Source organism: Lycium barbarum, chromosome 3, assembly GCF_019175385.1.
Source record: "Lycium barbarum isolate Lr01 chromosome 3, ASM1917538v2, whole genome shotgun sequence".
Taxonomy (NCBI): Eukaryota; Viridiplantae; Streptophyta; class Magnoliopsida; order Solanales; family Solanaceae; genus Lycium; species Lycium barbarum.
The window spans coordinates 74,189,503-74,202,751 of record NC_083339.1 but is presented as its reverse complement, the minus strand read 5'-3'; positions in this window follow the sequence as shown (position 1 = coordinate 74,202,751).

Here is a 13,249-nt window from a genome sequence, read left to right as displayed (position 1 = left end):
ATGATGTTGACATTCTATACCACCCAGGGAAAGCAAATGTTGTAGCAGATGCACTCAGCCATAAATCTATGGGCAGCTTGGCAGGTGTACAACCAGAACGGAAGGAGATAATTCATGAGATTTGCCAGTTAGCTAATCTTGGAGTCCGTTTGGCTGATTCGGATGAGGGCGGAGTTTCTGTTCGAGGAGTTGCTGAGTTCTCTATTATAGAAGAGGTAAAGATACACCAGTACGAGGACCCTATTCTTGTACATTACATAGATGCAGCTCTTCAGAAGGAGGAGACTCCATTCGAAGTTGCAACTGACGGAGTGCTACGATACAGAGGCAGATTATGTGTACATGAGGTTGCAGGGTTACGGCGACAAGTTATGGGGGAGGTACACTATGCCCGTTATTCTATTCATCCAGGGTCAACGAAGATGTATCATGACCTCAGATATTTGTATTGGTGGGATGGCATGAAAAAGGATATAGCGGAGTTTGTTGCACAGTGCCTAAATTGTCAACAGGTTAAGGTCAAGCATCAAAAGCCCGGTGGATTATTACAGGAGATAGAGATTCCAACCTGGAAATGGGAGATAATTAATATGGACTTCGTCACAGGTTTACCTCGCACTCCACGAAGATATGACTCTATTTGGGTTATCGTTGATAGGTTGACAAAATCAGCCCACTTTCTTCCAGTCAGGACTACTTATTCAGCTGAGGACTATGCTAAGTTATACCACAGGGAGATAGTGAGACTTCATGGGGTTCCCACAGCTATTATCTCCGATAGAGGAGCCCAGTTTACAGCTAACTTCTGGAGATCCTTCCAGGAGGGATTGGGGACACAACTGAGTCTTAGCACAACATTCCATCCTCAGACTGACGGACAAGCTGAGCGTACTATTCAGACATTACAAGATATGTTACGGGCCTGTGTTATTGATTTCAGGGGTTGCTGGGAGGATCATTTGCCACTTATCGAGTTTGCTTATAATAACAGCTACCATTCGAGTATTCAGATGGCACTGTATGAAACCTTGTATGGGAGGAAGTGCAGGTCACCTATTGGCTGGTTTGATGTTGGTGAGACTAAGTTAATAGGCCCCAATATGGTTCAGCAGACTGTTGATAAAGTGAAGCTTATTTAGGAAAGGTTACTAACTGCCAGAGTCGACAGAAATCATATATGCAGATAATCGACGTCGACACTTAGAATTTCAGGTGGGTGATTGGGTGTTCTTGAAGGTATTACCCACGAAGGGTGTCATGAGATTCGGCAAGAAAGGGAAGCTAAGCCCGAGGTACATTGGGCCTTATCAGGTTATTCGTAGGGTAGGCCGCGTTGCCTACGAGTTGGACCTACCGTCTAATTTGGAAGCAGTGCATCCAGTCTTTCACGTGTCAATGCTTCGAAAATGTATAGGCGATCCTTCCAGAGTATTTCTCGTAGATGATGTCCAGGTGACAGAGGAGTTATCCGACGAGGAGCAGCCTATAGCCATACTTGATCGGCATGTTAGGAGGTTGCGAACTAAGGACGTGGCTTCCGTCAAAGTATTATGGCGAAACAACAATAGAGAAGAGATGACCTGGGAAGCTGAGGAGGAGATGAAGAACAAGTACCCTTACTTGTTCCCTACGCCTACAGGTAATTTAAACTCCTCACTTGATTATGTTAATTGCCCGATGACACTATATGTTATAACGATAAGGGAGACTTCCCCAAAATTCTTATAGAACCTTACGGGACCAATTCAATATTCGAGGACGAATGTTCTAAAGGAGTGAAGGATGTTATACCCTGTATATTTATACGTCGAAATATTCGCAAGCAAATCGACTCAAATAAAAGACAGGATCATTTTCGGACAAGAAATAGAAATCCTTAATTTTCAATTTTAATTAGAACATAAATTGTTTATAAATTTACTTAATGTAAAAATATTATTGGAGATTAGGGATTAATTAATTAATTAATTGGGATTAGATTATTAAGCAAGAATTAGTGATTAATTAAATTAATTAAGATTAATTAATAAAGTGGGCCCCATCCGATTTTTAAATTAAAAAAAAAATTACACATAAGGGGGGGGGGGGCACGTGTAGGGCTTGGGAGACTCACATATATACATCATCAAATGACTCATTTAATCACCATTCATACCTTAGTTGAATCAAGAACAAAGAAAAAGAAAGAATTGGAAAACAAAAAGCTCTCGGCCATGGATGCTTTGGCCGAGCATTGAGAGAGTGAAGGCGAAAAATTAAGGTTTCAAGGTGTTATACACATTCAAGGATTGCAACGTGAATTGATCCTTGGAGTCAAGTTGATTAAGGTAAGATTTGATCTTTTTTTAATACACGTTTTAGAGGTGATTTAAACTTGTATAAATTGGTAAATGTGTGATGAATGTAAGAAGTAGTATATGTTGATGTTGAAATGTAAATTTAGCCGTGTAGGGTGCGGCTTTAATTAGGCATGGTGAATTGATTTTTAAGGTTGTTGTTACCATAAATTATATGGTAAAAGAATGAAGGAATTAGAAATAGGGTTAAAGTTGTGTTGGTATGAACATGTTGTTGTCCCTATTGAATTGAAAGAATTGAAGATATGATTATGTCCATATGTTTTGTTGTTGGTATTTCTGTGTTAACAGGAGGGTAATTGGAAATTCGGGTTAAGCGAATATATAGGGGAAATGCTGCCCGATTTTCGTTAAATCCTTAAAATAATGAAAAGAACCCTTAACGAGAAGGTATAAGTTGAAGAATAAGTTCTATAAGCGACGGCCTACGGATTTACGAACTAGAAAGTATAGTTACTAACGATAACGTTACTCTTATATTAAATAGGCTAAAAGAGCGACAAGGTGAACGGGTTTGCGAATAGTCGCTAATAGGTATGTAAAAGTGCCCCTTCTTTCTTTTGGCTTGTCTTAGATTTAAGTGATGAATGATATGAGCTTCGGGGTAATTCTGTTCCTAAGTTTCGAGTGTGATTTATTAGTCCTGTTCTTACAGACTCTACGGAAATTAATGCCCTTGACTTTATGAGCTATTTTGTATTCATGTCTACGATACCTAAGGCTCTTTTGATATAATCTATAATGACCTTCGAGGGATACTTGATATGTTCGTCGTTACTGATACTCAGGTGTTAGTCTCTTCTTCTTATTCTGTTTGGGTCTTGATAATGATTTAAATTGCATATGGTTGCTCACTACTCTGCTCGTGCATGCCTCAATATGTCTTTCACCGAGTCTCGGGTCGGGTATGTTATCCTGCACAGTTTCACTGCATTGTTCACCGAGTCCCTCACTAGAGGGCCGGGTACGGTATATATATATATATATATATATATATATATATATATATATGATATGATGATATGTTATGGCGGCCAGGAGGGCATATGATGACTTTATTCACCGAGTCCCATAATGGGCCGGGTATGATATATGATATTGACATGCATGATTTATGTTTCAAAAGGCAAGTGTTTTGGTATTTTGAATGTTATATTTGTCTCCTGCACTCCCTATTTTAGTTACGATCATCTTTACTGTATTTTATGCTTTACATACTCAGTACATACTTCGTACTGACCCCCTTTCCTCGGGGGGGCTGCGTTTCATGCCCGCAGGTACAGACACTCGATTCGGAGATTCGCCAGCTTAGGATTCCCTTTCTGCCATCTTGGAGAGCTCCGTTGTTCCGGAGCCTAGATTTTGGTACAGACCTTCTGATATATATATGTTTATGTTTGTCCAGGGGTACGACGGGGCTCTGTCCCGTCATATTTCACTATTGATACTCTTAGAGGTCTGTAGACATGTATGTGGGTTGTGTACAGGTTTGATCAGCTGTGTCTATATGGTTATGGTAGATGTTCTGTCGTGGTAGCAGCCTTGCCGGCTTGCATATATTATCGTTTCGTAGTGGCAGCCTTGTCAGCTTGCGTAATATACTGATATGTAGTGGCAGCCTTGTCGCCTTGCGTAGTATCATGATATATATACAGTGGCAGCGTCGTCGGCTTGCGTATGTTATTACTGTGTGATTGATTGAGGACCTATAGTATCAGTCCGATTATGTTTGACAGGTAAATGTGGGTGTCCAGCTCGGGCACTAGTCATTGCCCACGGGGCTGGGTCGTGACACGGGTGGGCTAGCACCGGGTGCCCGTCGCGGCCCTCCAGTTGGGTCGTGACAGCTGCAAAACTGCGCATCTTACACATTCACTGTAATCTTTCCATGTTTAGGACGAGAGAGAAGAGAATTTCACAGGCGACGGCTAGGGTTTTATCGAGAAAGAGGAAGAGAGAGAAAGGGGAAGGAGTGGAGTTTTTTCTGAAAAGAAAAATGAAATAAGAGGGGGGGTAGGGTGGGGGAATACCCCTTTAACACCTTTTAACGATTTCGGCCGGGTCTTGGCCTGGTTTCGGCTGGGTCTTGGCCTTTAACACTTAGTATACATACATACACACACACACACACACACACATATATATATATATATATATATATATATATATATATATATATATATATATATATATGTATGTATACTAAGTGTATACATGTATATGTATACCTAGTGTGTATATATATATAATTACAGATTAAAATTGATAATACTTTAGTTATAGATAAAATTAGGACATAATTATTTTATTAAAATAGTTTAAAAATTGGCCAAATTGTGTTAATGGGCCTAAACTTGCGAACAGGCCCTAATGGATTCTGATCCAACTAATTATTTTAATTATGGCCAAATTTGGCCTTAATTGATTTTAATTTAGCTGGTCATTTTATTTATGGCCATATTTGGCCTAATTAGCAGGTTTAAAAATTAAATTGCATTAATGACCTTGATTAATTTAAACCAATGAATTTGATTATTTCAATCAAGGCCATTAAGAGGCTAATTTTACAAAAATGAACCCAATTTTCTTGAACCATGACTTGGTCAAAATAACTAGATAATTTAAACGTCAATTTGCAATAAAGACCACTTAACTGATTAAAACATTTATAGATAATTATAAATAAATTTGATAAATCACGCAATCATGCAAAAAATTAAAGATTAAAGGGTGAAATGGTTAATTATTTAAATTACTCGAACTCCATGGATTAAAGGGAATAAAGTATTTGCTAACTTTGATTTTTGGCAATTTAATAATTAAATTATAATAATTATTTTAAAACAAAAATGCCCTTTTCTCTTTGATTATATCAAATAAGTATCTTATAAATGTGTTAAAAATACCAATTAATTTCTAAATAACTTTATGATGTCATGAAAAACCTTTCATCAATTTAAAGGAGCAAAATATTGTTCTGAGCAATTTTATAACAATTATTTAAACCATTTAAGGTGCATAGCTTATTTTATTTATTTTCCAAGGACTTTGAGTAAATAATGTAAATTATGGGAGGTAAAAAATTAGGTGTCAACAGAGATGACGTGGGAAGCCGAAGAAGAAATGAAATCCAAGTATCCCCATTTGTATCAAAGTGAAGGTTCTTGATGGCTGAGGCCCTATTATTGTCACGACCCAACCCCGTGGGCCGCGACTGGTACCCTAACTGGGTACCTGTACATACCCACCTGACCGAATTTCGTATCATACAATTTTTTTTTTTAAAACAGATGTTACAGAAGTAGGCCGATACAGATACGACACGCGCGCAAACATATATATATGTATATACCTGAACATGCAGTACTTTACAGATAAGCCGATAAGGCTAACATACAGACGAAACCCGTAACCCACACATCTATATACATGCCTCTACAGACATACAGAATCATATGACGGGACAAGGCCCCGCCGTACCCAGAATTTCCATACATACAGAACATACGGAAAACAGAAGATATATACCAAAAGTGTACGCTCCGGATCAAAGGAGCTCTTCAAAATAGCTGAATCAGAACCCTACGCTGGCGGCGTGTCACCGAGTGCGCCTGTACCTGCAGGCATGTAACGCAGCCCCCGAAGAACCGGGGGTCAGTACGAAAAATGTACCGAGTATGTAAAGCAGAAATATATCAAACATAATCATGATCTGGACCGGAAGCACAGAAATATAATAGACAGGCTCATAAGCCAGACGGACAGAGTCATAGTCCCGACAAACGGACAGAATCATAGTCCAGACAGACAGAATCAGGATTCATACGGACGTACAGAATCGGAACCCGTCGGCCAGATAATCCAGACGGACAGACGGAATCGTAACCGGTTGGACAGATAATCCGGACGGACATACAGAATCATAACCAGTCGGACAGATAATCCGGACGGACATACAGAATCATAACCAGCCGGTCAGATAATCCAGACTGACATATAGAAGCATAACCCGTCGGTCAGATAATCCAAATGGACATACAGAATCATAACCAGTCGGACAGATAATCCGGACGGACATACAGAATCATAACCAGTCGGACAGATAATCCAGACGGACATACAAAAGCATAACCCGTCGGTCAGATAATCCAGACGGACATACAGAAGCATAACCCGTCGGTCAGATAATCCGGACGGACATACAGAAGCATAAGTCATACAGACAGAAAGAATCACACATAGGGTGCAGGAACGTGGTCGCCACTCCTGCCATTGGCACCACAACACGTCAGATATCAGAAATTCTTCTCCGATCTCCGTCACACATCATAACATAACCACGGTACCCGGGGGCGGACAGATAACACAGCACCCCGAGCCCGGACTCATCATACTTCGTAATATATCCTCGGTAACCGGGGACGGACATGTAACACAGTACCCCGGAACCGGACACATCATACGTCAGAATTCACATATGGGGCTCGGCGGCCCACAGCACGATATATGTACTGGCCCGGGATCCGGTGAAAGGAATCATAGCATGTGCACGAACTGATTAATGAGGAACCACATACATACAGATCGTCATACAGACTCAACAGAACAGAAGTAGGCCAACTGGCCGATTGAACCAAGTATTCGGATAGTTTTCAAGGTACGTGCCTACACGTCACTTGGGGAGGCACGACAGATTATAATCAGAACCAGATTTCCAAATATCAAAAACTATTTTGTAAGATTTGTATAAAAACAGTCGTATCGTGATCAGAATAGTAGTCCAGGTGTTTTATGAGAAAATCGGGCAAAACTAAAGTAATTAAGATCATACAGAAAGTATCGGGCCTCGTGGGCCCGCCGCGGATAAACTCGAGGCGACATAGGTAAATCACCGATAGTAGACCTTATAAGGTCATCCATAATCATCTGGAAGTGTTCCGACTCCGTTTAGGGAAGTTTTGTACAAAAATTCACTTTAAAGGCAATTTGTAAGAAAATAGCTTCAATTGGATTGAAGGAATTGGAGCGGTTTTCCGTCTCGAATTCCGGGGGACGGAGTCGTACTTAAGGCTCGCAGCCGAGCCTATCACATCCGGAACATGCCTAGGAACAAAGGGAAATGCTTCACATACCTTGGTAGCACCTTACGCTCGCTTGGCGTCAATCCAAATTTCGTCCAAAATCTGGAAATGGTCAAGTTTACCATTTGTTAGTTTCAAACTTTCAATATTCCAACTTAACCCATGCTTGCCTACCGAAATTTCGGTAGCATTTCCTCTGTATACACGACATCCCCGAGACTTAGCTCGGCTCAATTCATCAACACAACAACCCAGAAATGACATTAGAACAACAATAAACATTAAGACATACACTATGGCATCACTAGCCATCTTTCGACATAACGAAACATCTTTCGTTTCAAACTTACATTTCCAAACCAAACTTATTATTTTCATATTCATTATCCATCAAAATCATTACGACATACATCGGAGGCATCCATACCATTTTCACACGATATACATAAGATATGCAAACATTCAAACTTTCCATTAAGCTACTACTTATCCCATTTTCCCAACCTTCAACATACAAGTTCATAAACACATTTCCATATTCCAAGTTCATTATCCTTAATCATAATTTCAAGAAACCATGCTAAAACAACATACTTTCCGACAACAACTTTACCAACAAATACTTCGTGTTAGCTTAACCATTATCCTCCCATCTGCTTCACAAATCCATAACAACACAATTAACATGCTAACAAGATTTGGTTCTCCTTCCAACATCACATAACCACACGGCCACCTAAAATATTTTCCAATTTTCACTAATTCATTCCACTTTCATTTCTAATACAATTTCCATCATACTACAACTAAATTACAACATGAATTCAAATCATCCAAATCATGCAATATACATATATATATTCGGCCAACACACACTTAGTTCCAACACACAAAATTTCCATGTTTTTCATTCATTCACACATACTACATCATACATATACCATTTATAACATAACAAGAGCATGAAATCCTCACCTTTCTTCAAGTTCTTCACTTGGAGGATAAAATTGTTTTCTTGCCACAATACTTATATCAACTTGTAGAGGGCTTTGCACTTGGTAATAATTTCACAAGAGATGAACTTTTAAACCAAAGAATTGGCTCCAAAAATTTTTTCTTTCTTTTCTTTCTTATTCTCCCTTCCACCCGAATTCTCTTCTTTCTTTTCCTTTCAATTCTTTTTCTTGAAGCTTCTTTGGATAATGATGCATTTTCATATATAATAAAATCCATGTGATAATTATCACATGGTAATTTAATAAATCCCATGGGCCAAGGCCTTACATGGCCGGTTGGGCTCCCACTTGGGCCTTAGTTTTCTTATTTTTTTTTTTTAGCCCACTTGGCTAATTTTGTGATTTATGGAACAAGTTTCCAAAATTCCAATTTTGCCCTTGGCCTCCTTTCGTAATTCCATACCATTGAATTCATAACCTACACATTCATATCAAGTAATGTCCAATTGTGGCCTCATTCATTACAAGTCCATTTATCTTGAATTTTTCGAATAAGCGAAAATGTCGGATGTAACAATTATACCTTACCATTGCCATGCTATGTTAACTTCAAACTAACCCATTTCGTGATAGGTCATATCCCAGAATGAGGCATCGCAACAAGGACAAGAAACTGAACCGTGTTTACAAGGTCGATGAAAACTTACAATGTTTTCATTTGATGTATGATGATCGCATTACAGGGGAAACTTTGCAAAAATTCCTGTAGAATCCTTAGTGAGCTAACCCTCCCTGTGCGCTTCTACATTCGAGGATGAATGATCCTAAGGAGGGGAGGGGGGGAGGGGGCGGGAGGATGTTACACCTCACACATTTACATGGATTGCGTCATGAGTAGACTAACGTAAACCCGAAGAAGTTAAAACTTCTCCACCAGGTTAATAATGGCTTAAAACAATATTTAAGGAAGTGTCGTAAGGATTAGAGGTCAAGTGAATTGAAGAGAATAAGTTTCATCAATGTAATACCTTATACTTTCGGGCTATGGTTTGAACCGCTCGACATATGTAAGTAGACCCAAGCCCCGGATAATTTTGGTCATATTGACATATGCAATCAAAAACTTAGTGTATAAAAAAGGATGAAGTCTCAAAACAATTTAAGACTTAATAGTATCTCAACGATGATTGGAGATAATATTTGTATATGCCAAAAGAGGAAATGTACTAGTGATATATCCCAGGATCATGATAACGAGTATAGAAAGTGTGTTAAATGAGATTATTATTTAAGTGAATTGAGATCAAAAAATTAATTGTGTGTAATTGGTTAAATAGGGTATTGTAGTGGAAGACAAGAAATTAGTTAAAATTATTGGATAAGTATTATGTGGATATAATCCATATGTATCTTGACAAGTGGCATCATGTAAAAATAATTAGTGAAAACATGTAATAGTTGAGGTGGCACCATCTAATGGTTGAGGTGGCATCACGTGTGCCCTATGATGACATGTGGAAAGGGGAGGGATTTCCATATTATGTCACTACTTGACTTTTCATGGAGAAAATGCATGTTGCATATATATATATGAAAAAACAACATAATACTTCCTTATTCAACAACATTAAAAAAAAATCCACGAGATCAAAGTATAATTCGCGTCAAGAACGACATACGGGTTTTGTGTACCGCTTCAAACTCGTTGTTCTATTTTGTCGCGTTGTTGAATTCGGGCTTTCTTCCAAGTGAAGTAAGGTTGAATAAGAGTAGTTCTTGCCATAAAAGGTAAGAATTATCCTCTCCTATATATATTTAAGCTTTTCCAGGTCATACTGAAATTGTGAGACGAGAAATACAGTGTGATATCGTAAACAATGTTGTTATTGTCGTGTGGGTTGTTTGGTGATTGTTCTAAGTTGTTTTGTGGTTGGATTTAATGGATTTGATGTGGCTATTTCTGTTCTTGTTATTTTGAACTGGAGGGATGTGAAAGAAATAAGGGAAATGTTGTCCGATTTATTATTGAACAAGCCTGCCGCTCAATGTGTTGTGAATTATGGTACAGATCCTTTTGACATAGACTTATGCACATTCAAGGGTACGGCGGGGCCCTGACCCGTCATATTCCACTGTTATATTCTTAGAGGTCTATAGACATGTGTGGGTTGTATATATGGTTTCGTCAGTTATACAGATGTAGTTCGTTTTGGATATTCCCGCGTATAGTGGCAGCCTTGTCGGCTTACATATTTTGTTGTGTTTGGTTAATTGTGACTCGTTGGGAGACAGGTTCATTCTGGTATATGGCATTATGAGTTTACAACATGCTTTTACAGATTTCCACATTGTCCTTAGTATCAGTCTGGTTATATCTAATAGGTTCGTATACGAGTGTCCAACTCGGGTACTAGTCATGGCTCATCGGTTTGGGTCGTGACAAAAGTGGTATCAGAGCAGTTCATCCTCGAAGTGTCTACAGACCGTGTCTAGTAGAGTCTTGTTTATCGGTGTGTGTTGTGTACCACATCTATAAACAGGAAGCTACATGACATTTAGGATGTCATCGCTCCTTACTCTAGATCGTGCGATAGAGCTAGAGTCTAGGAAAGATTGCTTCTGACCCCTTTTTCCTGTAGGTAAGCACAAATTGATAAAGATGAAGAGATCAGCCTCGGACAGTGGGGTGTTAAGAATACCCCTAGAGTAGATTCAGGACCACAGGCTCCGGGACCGAGCAGGAGGAGCCTTAGCTATTCCATTGAGACTAATCCCTCTGAGGACCCCACGACGATTCCGCTAGAGTTTTGACTTCTAGGGAGCAGGATCCACCGGAGGGCAACTATGAAATTTAGGATGAAAAGTAGCCATACATGCATATTGAAGGTGATTATTGAGAAGGCCATAATAGCATTTGTTTAGTCGGAAAAGTACGAGATCCTTTCTAATCCACAGGGAGATGCATTACGAGAATTTATTGGAATCTGTTAGAACTTCAACTTATTCTAGGTCATGCAATAAAGGTCACATAGTAGGGTGGATGCGATCGTACCAGCACTAGCACACCGGATCCCACTAGCACTCCAAGGTTAAGCGTGCTGGGGTGAGAGTAATACTAGGATGGGTGACCCCCCGGGAAGTGTACTAAGAAATCCCACCAATATAAAATATAGGAGAAGTATGAGGAACTTGATTAACTTAAGGGGAATTTGAAGCATGAGAAATGGTTGGAAACCCTAAAAGGTTGCGAAGGATAAGGCGGACTAGACCGGCAAAGAGAAAGGAGGTGCATCACAGCTCTAGAATTAGGATGAGTTCGAATAGTATTTAGAAATACTTCGTAAGCAAGGCGATAGTAAATATATATATATATATATATATATATATATATATATATATATATATGTATGTGTATGATATCGCATATGTGGCTGCGCCAACTGGTATGTGTGTCCTAGCAACCGACGTTGCTATATACTGAAGGCATTAATCGAACAAGGTAATGAAGTTCAAGTGAAAAAAGTGGTACAAACGTTACAAGGTAAGTTGATGTTATTTTCACTACATATTAGAGTTGGAAAGTCCTAATGCTATAGCATCAGGGAAAGGAAGAAAAATTGAGCAATCACTAAGGACAAGCGAGAGGATAATGAACTAACAAAGCTAGCCGGGAGGTAGTACATCAATGACATGGGATGAGCATAAGGAATACTGAGATTTGACTATAAAGGAAATGGAAGGATATACGGGGAATATTAATGAGTATGGACTACCTTTGGCGATGGGAAAGAGAAGAAAGAAGATAGTATATTTGCAAGGATTTCACGACACGAACAAGAATTGGCAGAACACTGAAAGAACTACAACGCATAGGTGAGATGCAAATAAGCAGTCAAGGAAAATTTCGGATGAGTGAGCTAAGTGAATAAAAGGATTAACAATAAATGGTGTGACGATCTCTAAAGAAAGGAAGAACGATGTGGGTGCTGATGGAAAGGTAGCAACATCACCAGAAATTAGAAAGTATATCATGGGTCCCTAACCATACTGAGCATAAGGGTATGTATTATAGAATTCTATGAACTATCAGCGTAAGGTTATGCCCCGCAGATGGGAATGGACACCTCGGAAAGCCAACAAAGAATGACAGTTAACTAAGTGATCACCGAAAGGAGGAAGTCAAGGGTAAGTATACCATACCGATGTTGGAAAAGATGCTGTGGTAAAGTGAGAATTGACCTGACTTTATAATTATAAGTTATATTGCAAGATTTGAGGCAAAGGAATTAAAGGGAGAGTTTTGACAAGAACTCGAAGATATTATGAGCTATAGACCAGTTCGAACTATGATTATTGGTTCATCACAATATATATGAGTGATGACATGGGAAGTCACAGAGGTAAGTCACTTCGTTGAGGCTACGTTATCAGAATATATATATATATATATATATATATATGATAATGGATCGGTTGACATAAAGGTAAATCAGGATTAGTGTGACTAGGATTAGTGTGGACTGTTTCCTGACACTACGTTGTACCTCATGAATAAAGAATGAACTTTAGTTGATATGTTGTGGTATTGATTATTCGCCTGTCTTTGATGAATGGCATTTTCAAGACATATTTGGACTCCTTCATCATAGTCTTCATCGATGATATTTTAGTGTATTTGAAGAGTAAGGAAGACCATGAGCGTCATTTGAGGATTGTCCTTGGGTTATTGAAAGAGAAAGAGCTTTATGCCAAGTTTTCTAAATGTGAGTTTTGGCTTGAGTCAGTGGCATTCTTGGGCCACGTGGTGCCAAAGGACGGTATTATAGTTGATCCTAAGAAGATTGAGGTTGTTAGA